The 16,692-nt window shown below is 45.3% G+C and overlaps 1 long non-coding RNA gene across 1 annotated transcript; it reads left to right on the top strand.

Moving 5' to 3' along the window:
• Nucleotides 1-213: 213 nt before the first annotated feature.
• Nucleotides 214-3,415, top strand: LOC135564484 (uncharacterized). Its single transcript, XR_010461066.1, has 2 exons — nucleotides 214-338; nucleotides 2,190-3,415. It is a non-coding gene; the product is annotated as an uncharacterized LOC135564484 (long non-coding RNA).
• The last annotated feature ends 13,277 nt before the right edge of the window (nucleotides 3,416-16,692 follow it).

The following is a 16,692-nucleotide window of genomic DNA, read 5'->3' as shown; positions in this document are numbered from 1 at the left end:
CTGAGAGCAGGTGCTTTCAGAGTAGTCTGAAACTCTTAAATGAGCATTAAAACCATCAAGGTTAACTCTACTCTCAAAAGCTTCTCTCTTCTCAGCAAATTATGCAAATGTCCCGAAACGTCAGTCTAAATGTAGGAGAAAGAACAAAGCGCAGATTAGCTCACTCTGTGATCTTCCGGTAAGACTGTTTTTCTCTGATCTCTCTCTCTCTGAGTGGCATTGGTTTTGTCTCCACACCTGTGATCTTCCGGTAAGACTGTTTTTCTCTGATCTCTCTCTCTGAGTGGCATTGGTTTTGTCTCCACACCTGCATGCTGGCAGTTGGATGCTGTTTGTGGGTAAGTTTTCCAAACTGAGATGTTTTTTACATAGGAAACATGCTGGCAGTGCGTTGCTGTTGTTTTCCAAACTGAGATGTTTTTTACATCGGAAACATGCTGGCAGTGCGTTGCTGTTGTTTTCCAAACTGAGATGTTTTTTACATCGGAAACATGCTGGCAGTGCGTTGCTGTTGTTTTCCAAACTGAGATGTTGTTACATCGGAAACAAAGAGGTAAAAAAATGATAATACTTTGGATGTGGAGGTTGGGAAAATAAAACACTAGAATCAGTTCAAATCAAATCACATTTATTACATGCGCCGAATACAACCTTACAGTGAAATGCTTGCTTACGAGCCCCTAACCAATGATGCAGTTTCAAGAAATAAGGATAAGAATAAGATATGAAAGTAAAAAGTAATTAAAGAGCAGCAGTAAAATAACAATAGCAAGACTGTATACAGGGGGGTACCTGTACAGAGTCAATGTGAGGGGGAACCGGTACAGAGACAATGTGGAGACTGTAATACAGAGACAATGTGGTGACTGTATACAGAGTACAGAGTCAATGTGAGGGGGAACCGGTACAGAGACAATGTGGAGACTGTATACAGGGGGGTACCGGTACAGAGTCAATGTGAGGGGGAACCGGTACAGAGACAATGTGGTGACTGTATACAGGGGGGTACCGGTACAGAGTCAATGTGAGGGGGAACCGGTTAGTTGAGGTAATATGTACATGTGGGTACTACATAACATTGCAAAAATCAGAAACTTTCTGTCCAAAAATGATGCAGAAAAATGTATCCACGCTTTTGTTACTTCCAGGTAAGACTACTGCAATGCTTTACTTTCCAGCTAACCAGATAAAGCACTAAATATACTTCAGTTTGTGCTAAATACGGCTGCTAGAATCCTGACTAGAACAAAAAGAATTGATCATATTACTCCAGTGCTAGGCCTCTCTACACTGGCTTCCTGTCAAGGCAAGGGCTGATTTCAAGGTTTTACTGCTAACCTACAAAGCATTACATGGGCTTGCTCCTACCTATCTCTCTGACTTGGTCCTGCCGTACATACCTACACGTACGCTACGGTCACAAGACGCAGGCCTCCTAATTGTCCCTAGAATTTCTAAGCAAACAGCTGGAGGCAGGGCTTTCTCCTATAGAGCTCAATTTTTATGGAATGGTCTGCCTACCCATGTGAGAGACGCAAACTCGGTCTCAACCTTTAAGTCTTTACTGAAGACTCATCTCTTCATTGGGTCATATGATTGAGTGTAGTCTGGCCCAGGAGTGTGAAGGTGAACGGAAAGGCTCTGGAGCAACGAACCGCCCTTGCTGTCTCTGCCTGGCCGGTTCCCCTCTTTCCACTGGGATTCTCTGCCTCTAACCCTATTACAGGGGCTGAGTCACTGGCTTACTAGAGCTCTTTCATACCGTCCCTAGGAGGGGTGCGTCACTTGAGTGGGTTGAGTCACTGATGTGATCTTCCTGTCAGGGTTGGCGCCCCCCTTGGCTTGTGCCGTGGCGGAGATCTTTGTGGGCTATACTCGGCCTTGTCTCAGGATGGTAAGTTTGTGGTTGAAGATATCCCTCTAGTGGTGTGGGGGCTGTGCTTTGGCAAAGTGGGTGGGGTTACATCCTTCCTGTTTGGCCCTGTCCGGGGGTGTCCTCGGACAGTGTCTCCTGACCCCTCCTGTCTCAGCCTCCTGTATTTATGCTGCAATAGTTTATGTGTCGGGGGCCTAGGGTCAGTTTGTTATATCTGGAGTACTTCTCCTGTCCTATCCGGTGTCCTGTGTGAATTTAAGTATGCTCTCTCTAATTCTCTCTTTCTCTCTTTCTTTCTCTCTCTCTCTCGGAGGACCTGAGCCCTAAGACCATGCATCAGGACTACCTGGCATGATGACTCCTTGCTGTCCCCAGTCCACCTGGCCCTGCTGGTCATTTATGAACATCTTGGCCATGTTCTGTTATAATCTCCACCCGGCACAGAAGAGGACTGGCCACCTCTCACAGACTGGTTCCTCTCTAGGTTTCTTCCTAGGTTCTGCCCTTTCTAGGGAGTTTTTTCAGAGCCACCGTGCTTCTACACCTGCATTGCTTGCTGTTTGGAGTTTTAGGCTGGGTTTCTGTACAGCACTTTGAGATAGGGCTTTATAAATGTGATTTGATGTAAGACTACATTATGAATGTACATTATGACTGTACTTACAGAGATACAGTGATGTATGACCTATTTTTGCAGACCGAATTTTGCTTTCATAATGATGCCGTGTGTGTGTGTGTGTGTGTGTGTGTGTGTGTGTGTGTGTGTGTGTGTGTGTGTGTGTGTGTGTGTGTGTGTGTGTGTGTGTGTGTGTACCAGTTTTATACACTGGGATGATGAAGTGTGACAGGGCTTAAATCTCTAAAGGAAGTGCTATGCTGGTTTCTGGTAAATGCTTCTGTCGCGCGCTCACTTCTAATACCGTTAGCGAGACCAGCATGACACGGCCAGTGGCTTTTTCTGCTGATACAAAATGGCAGGAAAGGGGAACCTTTCGTAACTCCGTGGGTGAGAAATACTGATTTTGAGAAAAAAGAGGACACGTGTTAGAAATTCAGGTTATTTCACAAAATGTGTCATTTTTCTGATTATCAGTCTTTCTCAACCACCGTGTCTTAGAAGGTTCCATTGTTTTTTTACCATTTCCATTGTGAGAATATATACGGAAATAGTGCTATTATAGAACCAAAAGGGGTTCAAGGGCTCGCTTAAGGCTTGATTGTGGTATTCAAAAAGTTCCTATGAATTTCTGCGGTGTAACATTCCTGTAAAAGCTATGATCCTCCAACCATCCACTGATATGTGTTTTCAGTTTAGTCCACCACGACTGCTTGAGGGCAATACACACACACGTGATAATGCATTAACATATTTCTGCCAACTTGTCTGAGCATGTGGGACATGTAGAATTGGCAGGATGCGCCTCGGAGCTATCCCAATCGGAGGAGCCTCGGAGCTATCCCAATCAGAGGAGCCTCGTAGCTATCCCAATCAGAGGAGCCTCGTAGCTATCCCAATCAGAGGAGCCTCGTAGCTATCCCAATCAGAGGAGCCTCGTAGCTATCCCAATCAGAGGAGTCTCAGAGTTCTCCCAATCAGAGGAGTCTCAGAGCTATCCCAATCAGAGGAGTCTCGTAGCTATCCCAATCAGAGGAGTCTCAGAGCTCTCCCAATGAGAGGAGCCTCGGAGCTATCCCAATCAGAGGAGTCTCAGAGCTCTCCCAATCAGAGGAGTCTCAGAGCTATCCCAATCAGAGGAGTCTCAGAGCTCTCCCAATCAGAGGAGTCTCAGAGCTCTCCCAATCAGAGGAGTCTCAGAGCTCTCCCAATCAGAGGAGTCTCAGAGCTATCCCAACCAGAGGAGTCTCAGAGGTATCCCAATCAGAGGAGCCTCGTAGCTATCCCAATGAGAGGAGCCTCGTAGCTATCCCAATCAGAGGAGTCTCAGAGCTATCTCAATGAGAGGAGCCTTGGAGCTATCCCAATGAGAGGAGCCTCGTAGCTATCCCAATCACAGGAGCCTCGGTGCTATCCCAATCACAGGAGCCTCGGTGCTATCCCAATCAGAAGGGTCTCGGAGCTATCCCAATCAGAGGAGTCTCAGAGCTATCCCAATGAGAGGAGTCTCAGAGCTATCCCAATGAGAGGAGCCTCGGAGCTATCCCAATGAGAGGAGCCTCGTAGCTATCTCAATCACAGGAGCCTCGGTGCTATCCCAATCAGAAGGGTCTCGGAGCTATCCCAATGAGAGGAGTCTCAGAGCTATCCCAATGAGAGGAGTCTCAGAGCTATCCCAATGAGAGGAGTCTCAGAGCTATCCCAATGAGAGGAGTCTCAGAGCTCTCCCAATCAGAAGGGTCTCAGAGCTATCCCAATCAGAGGAGCCTCGGAGCTATCCCAATGAGAGGAGTCTCAGATCTATCCCAATGAGAGGAGTCTCAGAGCTCTCCCAATCAGAAGGGTCTCAGAGCTATCCCAATCAGAGGAGCCTCGGAGCTATCCCAATGAGAGGAGTCTCAGAGCTATCCCAATGAGAGGAGTCTCAGAGCTCTCCCAATCAGAAGGGTCTCAGAGCTATCCCAATCACAGGAGCCTCGGTGCTATCCCAATCAGAAGGGTCTCGGAGCTATCCCAATCAGAGGAGTCTCAGAGCTATCCCAATGAGAGGAGCCTCGGAGCTATCCCAATGAGAGGAGCCTCGTAGCTATCCCAATCACAGGAGCCTCGGTGCTATCCCAATCAGAAGGGTCTCGTAGCTATCCCAATCAGAAGGGTCTCGGAGCTATCCCAATGAGAGGAGTCTCAGAGCTATCCCAATGAGAGGAGTCTCAGAGCTATCCCAATGAGAGGAGTCTCAGAGCTATCCCAATGAGGGGAGTCTCAGAGCTCTCCCAATCAGAAGGGTCTCAGAGCTATCCCAATCAGAGGAGCCTCGGAGCTATCCCAATGAGAGGAGTCTCAGAGCTATCCCAATGAGAGGAGTCTCAGAGCTCTCCCAATGAGAGGAGCCTCGTAGCTATCCCAATCAGAGGAGTCTCAGAGCTCTCCCAATGAGAGGAGCCTCGTAGCTATCCCAATCAGAGGCCGGACAACCCCATGATGCATCATGGCAGTGACTACACAACTCCCATGATGCATCACGGCAGTGACTACACAACCCCCATGATGCATCACGGCAGTGACTACACAACCCTTATGATGAATCAAGGCAGTGACTACACAACCCTTATGATGCATCACAGCAGTGACTACACAACCCCCATGATGCATCACGGCAGTGACTACACAACCCCATGATTCATCACGGCAGTGACTACACAACCCCCATGATGCATCACGGCAGTGACTACACAAACCCATGATTCATCACGGCAGTGACTACACAACCCCCATGATGCATCACGGCAGTGACTACACAACCCTTATGATGAATCAAGGCAGTGACTACACAACCCTTATGATGCATCAGGGCAGTGACTACACAACCCCATGATTCATCATGGCAGTGACTACACAACCCTTATGATGAATCAAGGCAGTGACTACACAACCCTTATGATGAATCACGGCAGTGACTACACAACCCCCATGATGCATCACGGCAGTGACTACACAACCCCATGATTCATCATGGCAGTGACTACACAACCCCATGATGCATCATGGCAGTGACTACACAACTCCCATGATGCATCACGGCAGTGACTACACAACCCCCATGATGCATCACGGCAGTGACTACACAACCCTTATGATGAATCAAGGCAGTGACTACACAACCCTTATGATGCATCACAGCAGTGACTACACAACCCCCATGATGCATCACGGCAGTGACTACACAACCCCATGATTCATCACGGCAGTGACTACACAACCCCTTGATGCATCACGCATCACAACCCCATGATTCATCACGCAGTGACTACACAACCCCATCATGCATCAGGGCAGTGACTACACAACCCTTATGATGAATCAAGGCAGTGACTACACAACCCTTATGATGCATCAGGGCAGTGACTACACAACCCCATGATTCATCATGGCAGTGACTACACAACCCTTATGATGAATCAAGGCAGTGACTACACAACCCTTATGATGAATCACGGCAGTGACTACACAACCCCCATGATGCATCACGGCAGTGACTACACAACCCCATGATTCATCATGGCAGTGACTACACAACCCCATGATGCATCATGGCAGTGACTACACAACCCCATGATTCATCACGGCAGTGACTACACAACCCCATGATTCATCACGGCAGTGACTACACAACCCCATGATGCATCATGGCAGTGACTACACAACCCTTATGATGCATCACGGCAGGTACTACACAACCCCATGATTCATCATGGCAGTGACTACACAACCCCATGATTCATCACGGCAGTGACTACACAACCCTTATGATGCATCATGGCAGTGACTACACAACCCCCATGATGCATCACGGCAGTGACTACACAACCCTTATGATGAATCACGGCAGTGACTACACAACCCTTATGATGCATCAGGGCAGTGACTACACAACTCTTATGATGCATCAGGGCAGTGACTACACAACCCCATGATTCATCAGGGCAGTGACTACACAACCCCATGATTCATCATGGCAGTGACTACACAACCCCATGATTCATCACGGCAGTGACTACACAACCCTTATGATGCATCACGGCAGTGACTACACAACCCCCATGATTCATCACGGCAGTGACTACACAACCCTTATGATGCATCATGGCAGTGACTACACAACCCCATGATTCATCATGGCAGTGACTACACAACCCCATGATTCATCACGGCAGTGACTACACAACCCTTATGATGCATCATGGCAGTGACTACACAACCCCCATGATGCATCACGGCAGTGACTACACAACCCCATGATTCATCACGGCAGTGACTACACAACCCTTATGATGCATCACGGCAGTGACTACACAACCCTTATGATGCTTTATGGCAGTGACTACACAACCCCCATGATGCATCACGGCAGTGACTACACAACCCTTATGATGCATCACGGCAGTGACTACACAACTCCCAAGATGCATCATGGCAGCAGTCAAGTGAACGCAAGAACAAGAGAAAGCTTTGATATAATGCTGCGTTCAAGCAGTGGAAGATGTGTGTCTGTATTACCCTTGCTCTATTTCCCCCATACCTTGAGTTCTGCTGCCTCCACTCTCTGCAGAGAGAGAGAGAGAGGGATGGATGGATAGAGACAGGGAGGGAGGGATGGAGGGAGGGAGGGAGGGAGACAGGGAGGGAGGGAGGGAGGGAGGGATAGAGACAGGGAGGGAGACAGGGAGGGAGGGAGGGAGGGATAGAGACAGGGAGGAGGGAGGGAGGAGGGAGGGAGGGAGGGAGGGAGGGAGGGAGGAGGGAGGGATGGATGGATAGAGACAGGGAGGGAGGGAGGGAGGGATGGATGGATAGAGACAGGGAGGGAGGGAGGGAGACAGGGAGGGAGACAGGGAGGGAGGGATAGAGACAGGGAGGGAGGGAGGGATAGAGACAGAGAGGAGAGGGATAGGGAGGGGGAGAGAAAGAGAGAGAGAGAGCCAATGGGAGGGAGGGAGGGAGGGAGGGAGGGAGGGAGGGAGAGAGAGAGAGAGAGAGAGACCAGTATTGTGGAGGAGGGATAGAGACAGAGAGAGAGATCAGGATAACATGGAGGGAGATAGAGACAGAGAGGGAGGGATAGAGAGAGAGAGAGAGAGGATAGGGAGGGAGAGAGAGTTGATGGATAAATAGATAGATAGATGGATGGAAGGACAGAGAGAGAGAGAGAGAGAGAGAGAGGGGGGGATAGATGGATAGAGAGAGAGAGAGGGAGGGAGGGAGGGAGGGAGGGAGGGAGGGAGGATAACAGGGAGGGGGAGGGAGGGAGGGAGAGAGAGTTGATGGATAAATAGATAGATAGATGGATGGAAGGACAGAGAGAGAGAGAGAGAGAGAGAGAGGGGATAGATGGATAGAGACAGAGAGAGAGGAGGGATGGAGGGATAGAGACAGAGAGGGAGGGATAGAGGGGGAGGGAGGGAGGGAGGGAGGGAGGGAGGGAGGGAGGGAGGGAGGGAGATAACAGGAGGGAGGGAGGGAGGGAGTTGATGGATAAATAAATAGATGGATGGAAGGACAGAGAGAGAGAGAGAGAGAGAGAGAGGGATGGATGGATAGAGACAGAGGGATGGAGGGATAGAGACAGAGAGGGAGAGAGGGAGGGAGAGAGAGAGAGAGAGTTGATGGATAAATAGTTAGATGGATGGAAGGACAGAGAGAGAGAGAGAGAGAGAGAGAGAGAGAGAGAGAGAAGAGAGAGAGAGCGCAATGGATGGAGGGAGGGATAGAGACAGAGAGATAACCTATATATGTCGGATGTGTTGTCTTAGGTGGATATCAAACCATAGGATTTCGAATCCTCCTCAAAATCAAAATTCTAACAAAGAAAAACAGGATAGCATAAATCAATACAGTATTGTGCTGCACCATCTGTAGATCAGAAAACAGACCAGTATTGTGGTACAGCATCAGATAACAGACCAGTATCTTGGTACAGCATCAGATAACAGACCAGTATCTTGGTACAGCATCAGATAACAGACCAGTATTGTGGTACAGCATCAGATAACACAGACACAGATCAGATAACAGACCAGTATCTTGGTACAGCATCAGATAACAGACCAGTATTGTGGTACAGCATCAGATAACAGACCAGTATCTTGGTACAGCATCAGATAACAGACCAGTATCTTGGTACAGAATCAGATAACAGACCAGTATCTTGGTACAGCATCAGATAACAGACCAGTATCTTGGTACAGCATCAGATAACAGACCAGTATCTTGGTACAGCATCAGATAACAGACCAGTATCTTGGTACAGAATCAGATAACAGACTAGTATTGTGGTACAGCATCAGATAACAGACCAGTATCTTGGTACAGCATCAGATAACAGACCAGTATCTTGGTACAGCATCAGATAACAGACCAGTATCTTGGTACAGCATCAGATAACAGACTAGTAACAGATTGTGGTACAGCATCAGATAACAGACCAGTATCTTGGTACAGCATCAGATAACAGACCAGTATCTTGGTACAGCATCAGATAACAGACCAGTATCTTGGTACAGCATCAGATAACAGACCAGTATTGTGGTACAGCGTCAGAAAACAGACCAGTATTCTGGTACAGCATCAGATAACAGACCAGTATCTTGGTACAGCATCAGATAACAGACCAGTATCTTGGTACAGCATCAGATAACAGACCAGTATTGTGGTACAGCATCAGATAACAGACCAGTATCTTGGTACAGCATCAGATAACAGACCAGTATCTTGGTACAGCATCAGATAACAGACCAGTATTGTGGTACAGCATCAGATAACAGACCAGTATCTTGGTACAGCATCAGATAACAGACCAGTATTGTGGTACAGCGTCAGAAAACAGACCAGTATTCTGGTACAGCATCAGATAACAGACCAGTATCTTGGTACAGCATCAGATAACAGACCAGTATTGTGGTACAGCATCAGATAACAGACCAGTATCTTGGTACAGAATCAGATAACAGACTAGTATTGTGGTACAGCATCAGATAACAGAGCAGTATCTTGGTACAGCATCAGATAACAGACCAGTATCTTGGTACAGCATCAGATAACAGACCAGTATCTTGGTACAGCATCAGATAACAGACCAGTATTGTGGTACAGCGTCAGAAAACAGACCAGTATTCTGGTACAGCATCAGATAACAGACCAGTATCTTGGTACAGCATCAGATAACAGACCAGTATCTTGGTACAGCATCAGATAACAGACCAGTATCTTGGTACAGCATCAGATAACAGACCAGTATTGTGGTACAGCATCAGATAACAGACCAGTCAGATAATAACAGACCAGTATCTTGGTACAGCATCAGATAACAGACCAGTATCTTGGTACAGAATCAGATAACAGACCAGTATCTTGGTACAGCATCAGATAACAGACCAGTATCTTGGTACAGCATCAGATAACAGACCAGTATCTTGGTACAGCATCAGATAACAGACCAGTATCTTGGTACAGAATCAGATAACAGACTAGTATTGTGGTACAGCATCAGATAACAGACCAGTATCTTGGTACAGCATCAGATAACAGACCAGTATCTTGGTACAGCATCAGAGATAACAGACCAGTATCTTGGTACAGCATCAGATAACAGACCAGTATTGTGGTACAGCAGCATCAGAAAACAGACCAGTATTCTTGGTACAGCATCAGATAACAGACCAGTATCTTGGTACAGCATCAGATAACAGACCAGTATCTTGGTACAGCATCAGATAACAGACCAGTATCTTGGTACAGCATCAGATAACAGACCAGTATCTTGGTACAGCATCAGATAACAGACCAGTATCTTGGTACAGCATCAGATAACAGACCAGTATCTTGGTACAGCATCAGATAACAGACCAGTATCTTGGTGGTACAGCATCAGATAACAGACCAGTATTCTTGGTACAGCATCAGATAACAGACCAGTATCTTGGTACAGCATCAGATAACAGACCAGTATTGTGGATACAGCATCAGATAACAGACCAGTATCTTGGTACAGAATCAGATAACAGACTAGTATTGTGGTACAGCATCAGATAACAGACCAGTATCTTGGTACAGCATCAGATAACACAGACCAGTATCTTGGTACAGCATCAGATAACAGACCAGTATCTTGGTACAGCATCAGATAACAGACCAGTATTGTGGTACAGCATCAGATAACAGACCAGTATCTTGGTACAGAATCAGATAACAGACCAGTATCTTGGTACAGCATCAGATAACAGACCAGTATCTTGGTACAGCATCAGATAACAGACCAGTATCTTGGTACAGCATCAGATAACAGACCAGTATCTTGGTACAGCATCAGATAACAGACCAGTATCTTGGTACAGAATCAGATAACAGACTAGTATTGTGGTACAGCATCAGATAACAGACCAGTATCTTGGTACAGCATCAGATAACAGACCAGTATCTTGGTACAGCATCAGATAACAGACCAGTATCTTGGTACAGCATCAGATAACAGACCAGTATTGTGGTACAGCATCAGATAACAGACCAGTATCTTGGTACAGCATCAGATAACAGACCAGTATCTTGGTAACAGAATCCAGTATAATCAGATAACAGACCAGTATCTTGGTACAGCATCAGATAACAGACCAGTATCTTGGTACAGCATCAGATAACAGACCAGTATCTTGGTACAGCATCAGATAACAGACCAGTATCTTGGTACAGCATCAGATAACAGATCAGATAACAGTATCTGTGGTACAGCATCAGATAACAGACCAGTATCTTGGTACAGCATCAGATAACAGACCAGTATTGTGGTACAGCATCAGATAACAGACCAGTATCTTGGTACAGCATCAGATAACAGACCAGTATCTTGGTACAGCATCAGATAACAGACCAGTATTGTGGTACAGCATCAGATAACAGACCAGTATCTTGGTACAGCATCAGATAACAGACCAGTATCTTGGTACAGCATCAGATAACAGACCAGTATCTTGGTACAGCATCAGATAACAGACCAGTATTGTGGTACAGCATCAGATAACAGACCAGTATCTTGGTACAGCATCAGATAACAGACCAGTATCTTGGTACAGCATCAGATAACAGACCAGTATCTTGGTACAGCATCAGATAACAGACCAGTATTGTGGTACAGCTGTCAGAAAACAGACCAGTATGGTACAGCATCAGATAACAGACCAGTATTCTGGTACAGCATCAGATAACAGACCAGTATTGTGGTACAGCATCAGATAACAGACCAGTATCTTGGTACAGCATCAGATAACAGACCAGTATCTTGGTACAGCATCAGATAACAGACCAGTATCTTGGTACAGCATCAGATAACAGACCAGTATCTTGGTACAGCATCAGATAACAGACCAGTATTGTGGTACAGCATCAGATAACAGACCAGTATCTTGGTACAGAATCAGATAACAGACTAGTATTGTGGTACAGCATCAGATAACAGACCAGTATCTTGGTACAGCATCAGATAACAGACAGTATCTTGGTACAGCATCAGATAACAGACCAGTATCTTGGTACAGCATCAGATAACAGACCAGTATCTTGGTACAGAATCAGATAACAGACCAGTATCTTGGTACAGCATCAGATAACAGACCAGTATCTTGGTACAGCATCAGATAACAGACCAGTATCTTGGTACAGCATCAGATAACAGACCAGTATCTTGGTACAGCATCAGATAACAGACCAGTATCTTGGTACAGAATCAGATAACAGACTAGTATTGTGGTACAGCATCAGATAACAGACCAGTATCTTGGTACAGAATCAGATAACAGACTAGTATTGTGGTACAGCATCAGATAACAGACCAGTATCTTGGTACAGCATCAGATAACAGACCAGTATCTTGGTACAGCATCAGATAACAGACCAGTATCTTGGTACAGCATCAGATAACAGACCAGTATTGTGGTACAGCGTCAGAAAACAGACCAGTATTCTGGTACAGCATCAGATAACAGACCAGTATCTTGGTACAGCATCAGATAACAGACCAGTATTGTGGTACAGCATCAGATAACAGACCAGTATCTTGGTACAGAATCAGATAACAGACTAGTATTGTGGTACAGCATCAGATAACAGACCAGTATCTTGGTACAGCATCAGATAACAGACCAGTATCTTGGTACAGCATCAGATAACAGACCAGTATCTTGGTACAGCATCAGATAACAGACCAGTATTGTGGTACAGCGTCAGAAAACAGACCAGTATTCTGGTACAGCATCAGATAACAGACCAGTATCTTGGTACAGCATCAGATAACAGACCAGTATCTTGGTACAGCATCAGATAACAGACCAGTATCTTGGTACAGCATCAGATAACAGACCAGTATCTTGGTACAGCATCAGATAACAGACCAGTATCTTGGTACAGCATCAGATAACAGACCAGTATCTTGGTACAGAATCAGATAACAGACCAGTATCTTGGTACAGCATCAGATAACAGACCAGTATCTTGGTACAGCATCAGATAACAGACCAGTATCTTGGTACAGCATCAGATAACAGACCAGTATCTTGGTACAGAAACAGACCAGTCAGATAACAGACTAGTATTGTGGTACAGCATCAGATAACAGACCAGTATCTTGGTACAGCATCAGATAACAGACCAGTATCTTGGTACAGCATCAGATAACAGACCAGTATCTTGGTACAGCATCAGATAACAGACCAGTATTGTGGTACAGCATCAGATAACAGACCAGTATCTTGGTACAGCATCAGATAACAGACCAGTATCTTGGTACAGCATCAGATAACAGACCAGTATCTTGGTACAGCATCAGATAACAGACCAGTATCTTGGTACAGCATCAGATAACAGACCAGTATCTTGGTACAGCATCAGATAACAGACCAGTATCTTGGTACAGCATCAGATAACAGACCAGTATCTTGGTACAGCATCAGATAACAGACCAGTATCTTGGTACAGCATCAGATAACAGACCAGTATCTTGGTACAGCATCAGATAACAGACCAGTATCTTGGTACAGCATCAGATAACAGACCAGTATTGTGGTACAGCATCAGATAACAGACCAGTATCTTGGTACAGAATCAGATAACAGACTAGTATTGTGGTACAGCATCAGATAACAGACCAGTATCTTGGTACAGCATCAGATAACAGACCAGTATCTTGGTACAGCATCAGATAACAGACCAGTATCTTGGTACAGCATCAGATAACAGACCAGTATTGTGGTACAGCATCAGATAACAGACCAGTATCTTGGTACAGAATCAGATAACAGACTAGTATTGTGGTACAGCATCAGATAACAGACCAGTATCTTGGTACAGCATCAGATAACAGACCAGTATCTTGGTACAGCATCAGATAACAGACCAGTATCTTGGTACAGCATCAGATAACAGACCAGTATCTTGGTACAGAATCAGATAACAGACTAGTATTGTGGTACAGCATCAGATAACAGACCAGTATCTTGGTACAGCATCAGATAACAGACCAGTATCTTGGTACAGCATCAGATAACAGACCAGTATCTTGGTACAGCATCAGATAACAGACCAGTATTGTGGTACAGCATCAGATAACAGACCAGTATCTTGGTACAGCATCAGATAACAGACCAGTATCTTGGTACAGAATCACATAACAGACCAGTATCTTGGTACAGCATCAGATAACAGACCAGTATCTTGGTACAGCATCAGATAACAGACCAGTATCTTGGTACAGCATCAGATAACAGACCAGTATCTTGGTACAGAATCAGATAACAGACTAGTATTGTGGTACAGCATCAGATAACAGACCAGTATCTTGGTACAGCATCAGATAACAGACCAGTATCTTGGTACAGCATCAGATAACAGACCAGTATCTTGGTACAGAATCAGATAACAGACCAGTATTGTGGTACAGCGTCAGAAAACAGACCAGTATTCTGGTACAGCATCAGATAACAGACCAGTATCTTGGTACAGCATCAGATAACAGACCAGTATCTTGGTACATCATCAGATAACAGACCAGTATTGTGGTACAGCATCAGATAACAGACCAGTATCTTGGTACAGAATCAGATAACAGACTAGTATTGTGGTACAGCATCAGATAACAGACCAGTATATTGGTACAGCGTCAGATAACAGACCAGTATCTTGGTACAGCATCAGATAACAGACCAGTATATTGGTACAGCGTCAGATAACAGACCAGTATCTTGGTACAGCATCAGATAACGGACCAGTATCTTGGTACAGCATCAGATAACGGACCAGTATCTTGGTACAGCATCAGATAACAGACCCGTATCTTGGTACAGCATCAGATAACAGACCCGTATCTTGGTACAGCATCAGATAACAGACTAGTATTGTGGTACAGCGTATTCTATCGGTGAACAGAAAACAGACCACAGCCTGAGTACAGTGATTGAGTAAAGTGATGTACCAAATAGCACCCTATTCCCTATATAGTGCACTTTCCATAGGGCTTTGGTCAAAAGTAGTGCACTATATAGGGAACAGGGTGCCATTTGGAATGCCCACCCTTTATCTCTTGCATGTAATACTTTCTCCACTTCTCTCCGTTTAATGATACATGACTGTATTAATGTGTGGCAGTGGCTCATATATGACCACATTCAGAACAAGGTACAGTGCATTCAGTACATCTTCCACAGGGTATAAAAGGCAAGGAGTGAGACATCAGGAGTTAAAACAGAGATGATATATACTGCCTTCAGAAAGTATTCACACCCCTTGACTTTTTCCCACGTGTTGTGGTGTTACAGCCCGCATGAGCTGTATATGAGCCGGTGCACAACTGAGCAAGAGGACAAATACATTAGATGGTCTAGTTTGAGAAACAGACACCTTACAAGTATTCAACTGGCAGCTTCATTAAATAGTACCCGCAAAACACCCGTATCAACGTCAACAGTGAAGAGGCGACTCCGGGATGCTGACCGTCTAGGCAGAGTTGCAAAGAAAAAGACACATCTCAGACTGGCCAATAAAAATAAAAGATTAAGATGGGCAACAACAAAAAAATACAGACACTGGACAGAGGAACTCTGTAACTCTGGAACACTTTGGATGGTGTACCAATACAATGGTGACTTCAAAACAGTCGCAGAGTTGAATGGCTGTGATAGGAGAAAACTGAGGATGGATCAACAACATTGTAGTTATTCCACAATAGTAACCTTAATTGAAAGAGTGAAAAAAATGAGGCAAAGCAATTCACTTTTTGTCTTGAATACAAAGTGTTATGTTTGGTGCAAATCCAATACAACACATTAATGACTACCACTCTCCATATTTTCAAGCATACTTTTTTTTTTTTTTAACCTAGGAAAGTCAGAAGAAATTATTATTTATAATGATGGCCTACCCTGGCCAAACCCTAACCTGTACAACACTGGGCCAAACCCTAACGACCTTGGACAAACCCTAACCTGTACAACACTGGGCCAAACCCTAACGACCCTGGCCAAACCCTAACCTGTACAACACTGGGCCACACCCTAACGACCCTGGCCAAACCCTAACCTGTACAACACTGGGCCAATTGTGCACAGCCTTATGGGTCTCCCAATCACAGCCGGTTGTGATACAGCCAGTTATCGAACCAAGGTCTGTAGTGAAGCCTCTATCACTGTGATGCAGTGCCTTAGACTGCTGCGCCACTCGGGAGCACTGGTGGCTGCATCATGTTATCTGTATATTTGTAATCATTAAGGACTGGGGAGTTTTTCAGGATAAAAAAATTAACGGAATGTTGCTTAAGCACAGGCAAAATCCTCGAGAAAAACCCGGTTCAGTCTTTTTTCCCCACCAGACACTGGGAGACAAATTCAGCTTTCAGTAGGACAATAACCTAAAATACAAGGTCAAATCCACACTGGAGTGCCTTACCAAGAAGACAGTTATTGTTCCTATGTGGCCCGAGTTACAGTTTGGACTTAAATCTACCTGAAAATCTATGGCAACACCCACAAATAGTTGTCTAGCAATGATCAAGAACCAATTAGAGAGTTGAATCCATTTTTTGAATTCAGGCTGTAACACAACAACATGTGTAATAAGACAAGGGGTGTGAATACTTTCTGAAGGCCACTGTATACCACATTTAGTC

This window comes from Oncorhynchus nerka, linkage group LG25, assembly GCF_034236695.1.
Source record: "Oncorhynchus nerka isolate Pitt River linkage group LG25, Oner_Uvic_2.0, whole genome shotgun sequence".
NCBI classification, from domain to species: domain Eukaryota; kingdom Metazoa; phylum Chordata; class Actinopteri; order Salmoniformes; family Salmonidae; genus Oncorhynchus; species Oncorhynchus nerka.
Note: the sequence above shows the minus strand (reverse complement) of the source record. Positions and strands in the feature narration are given on the sequence as shown.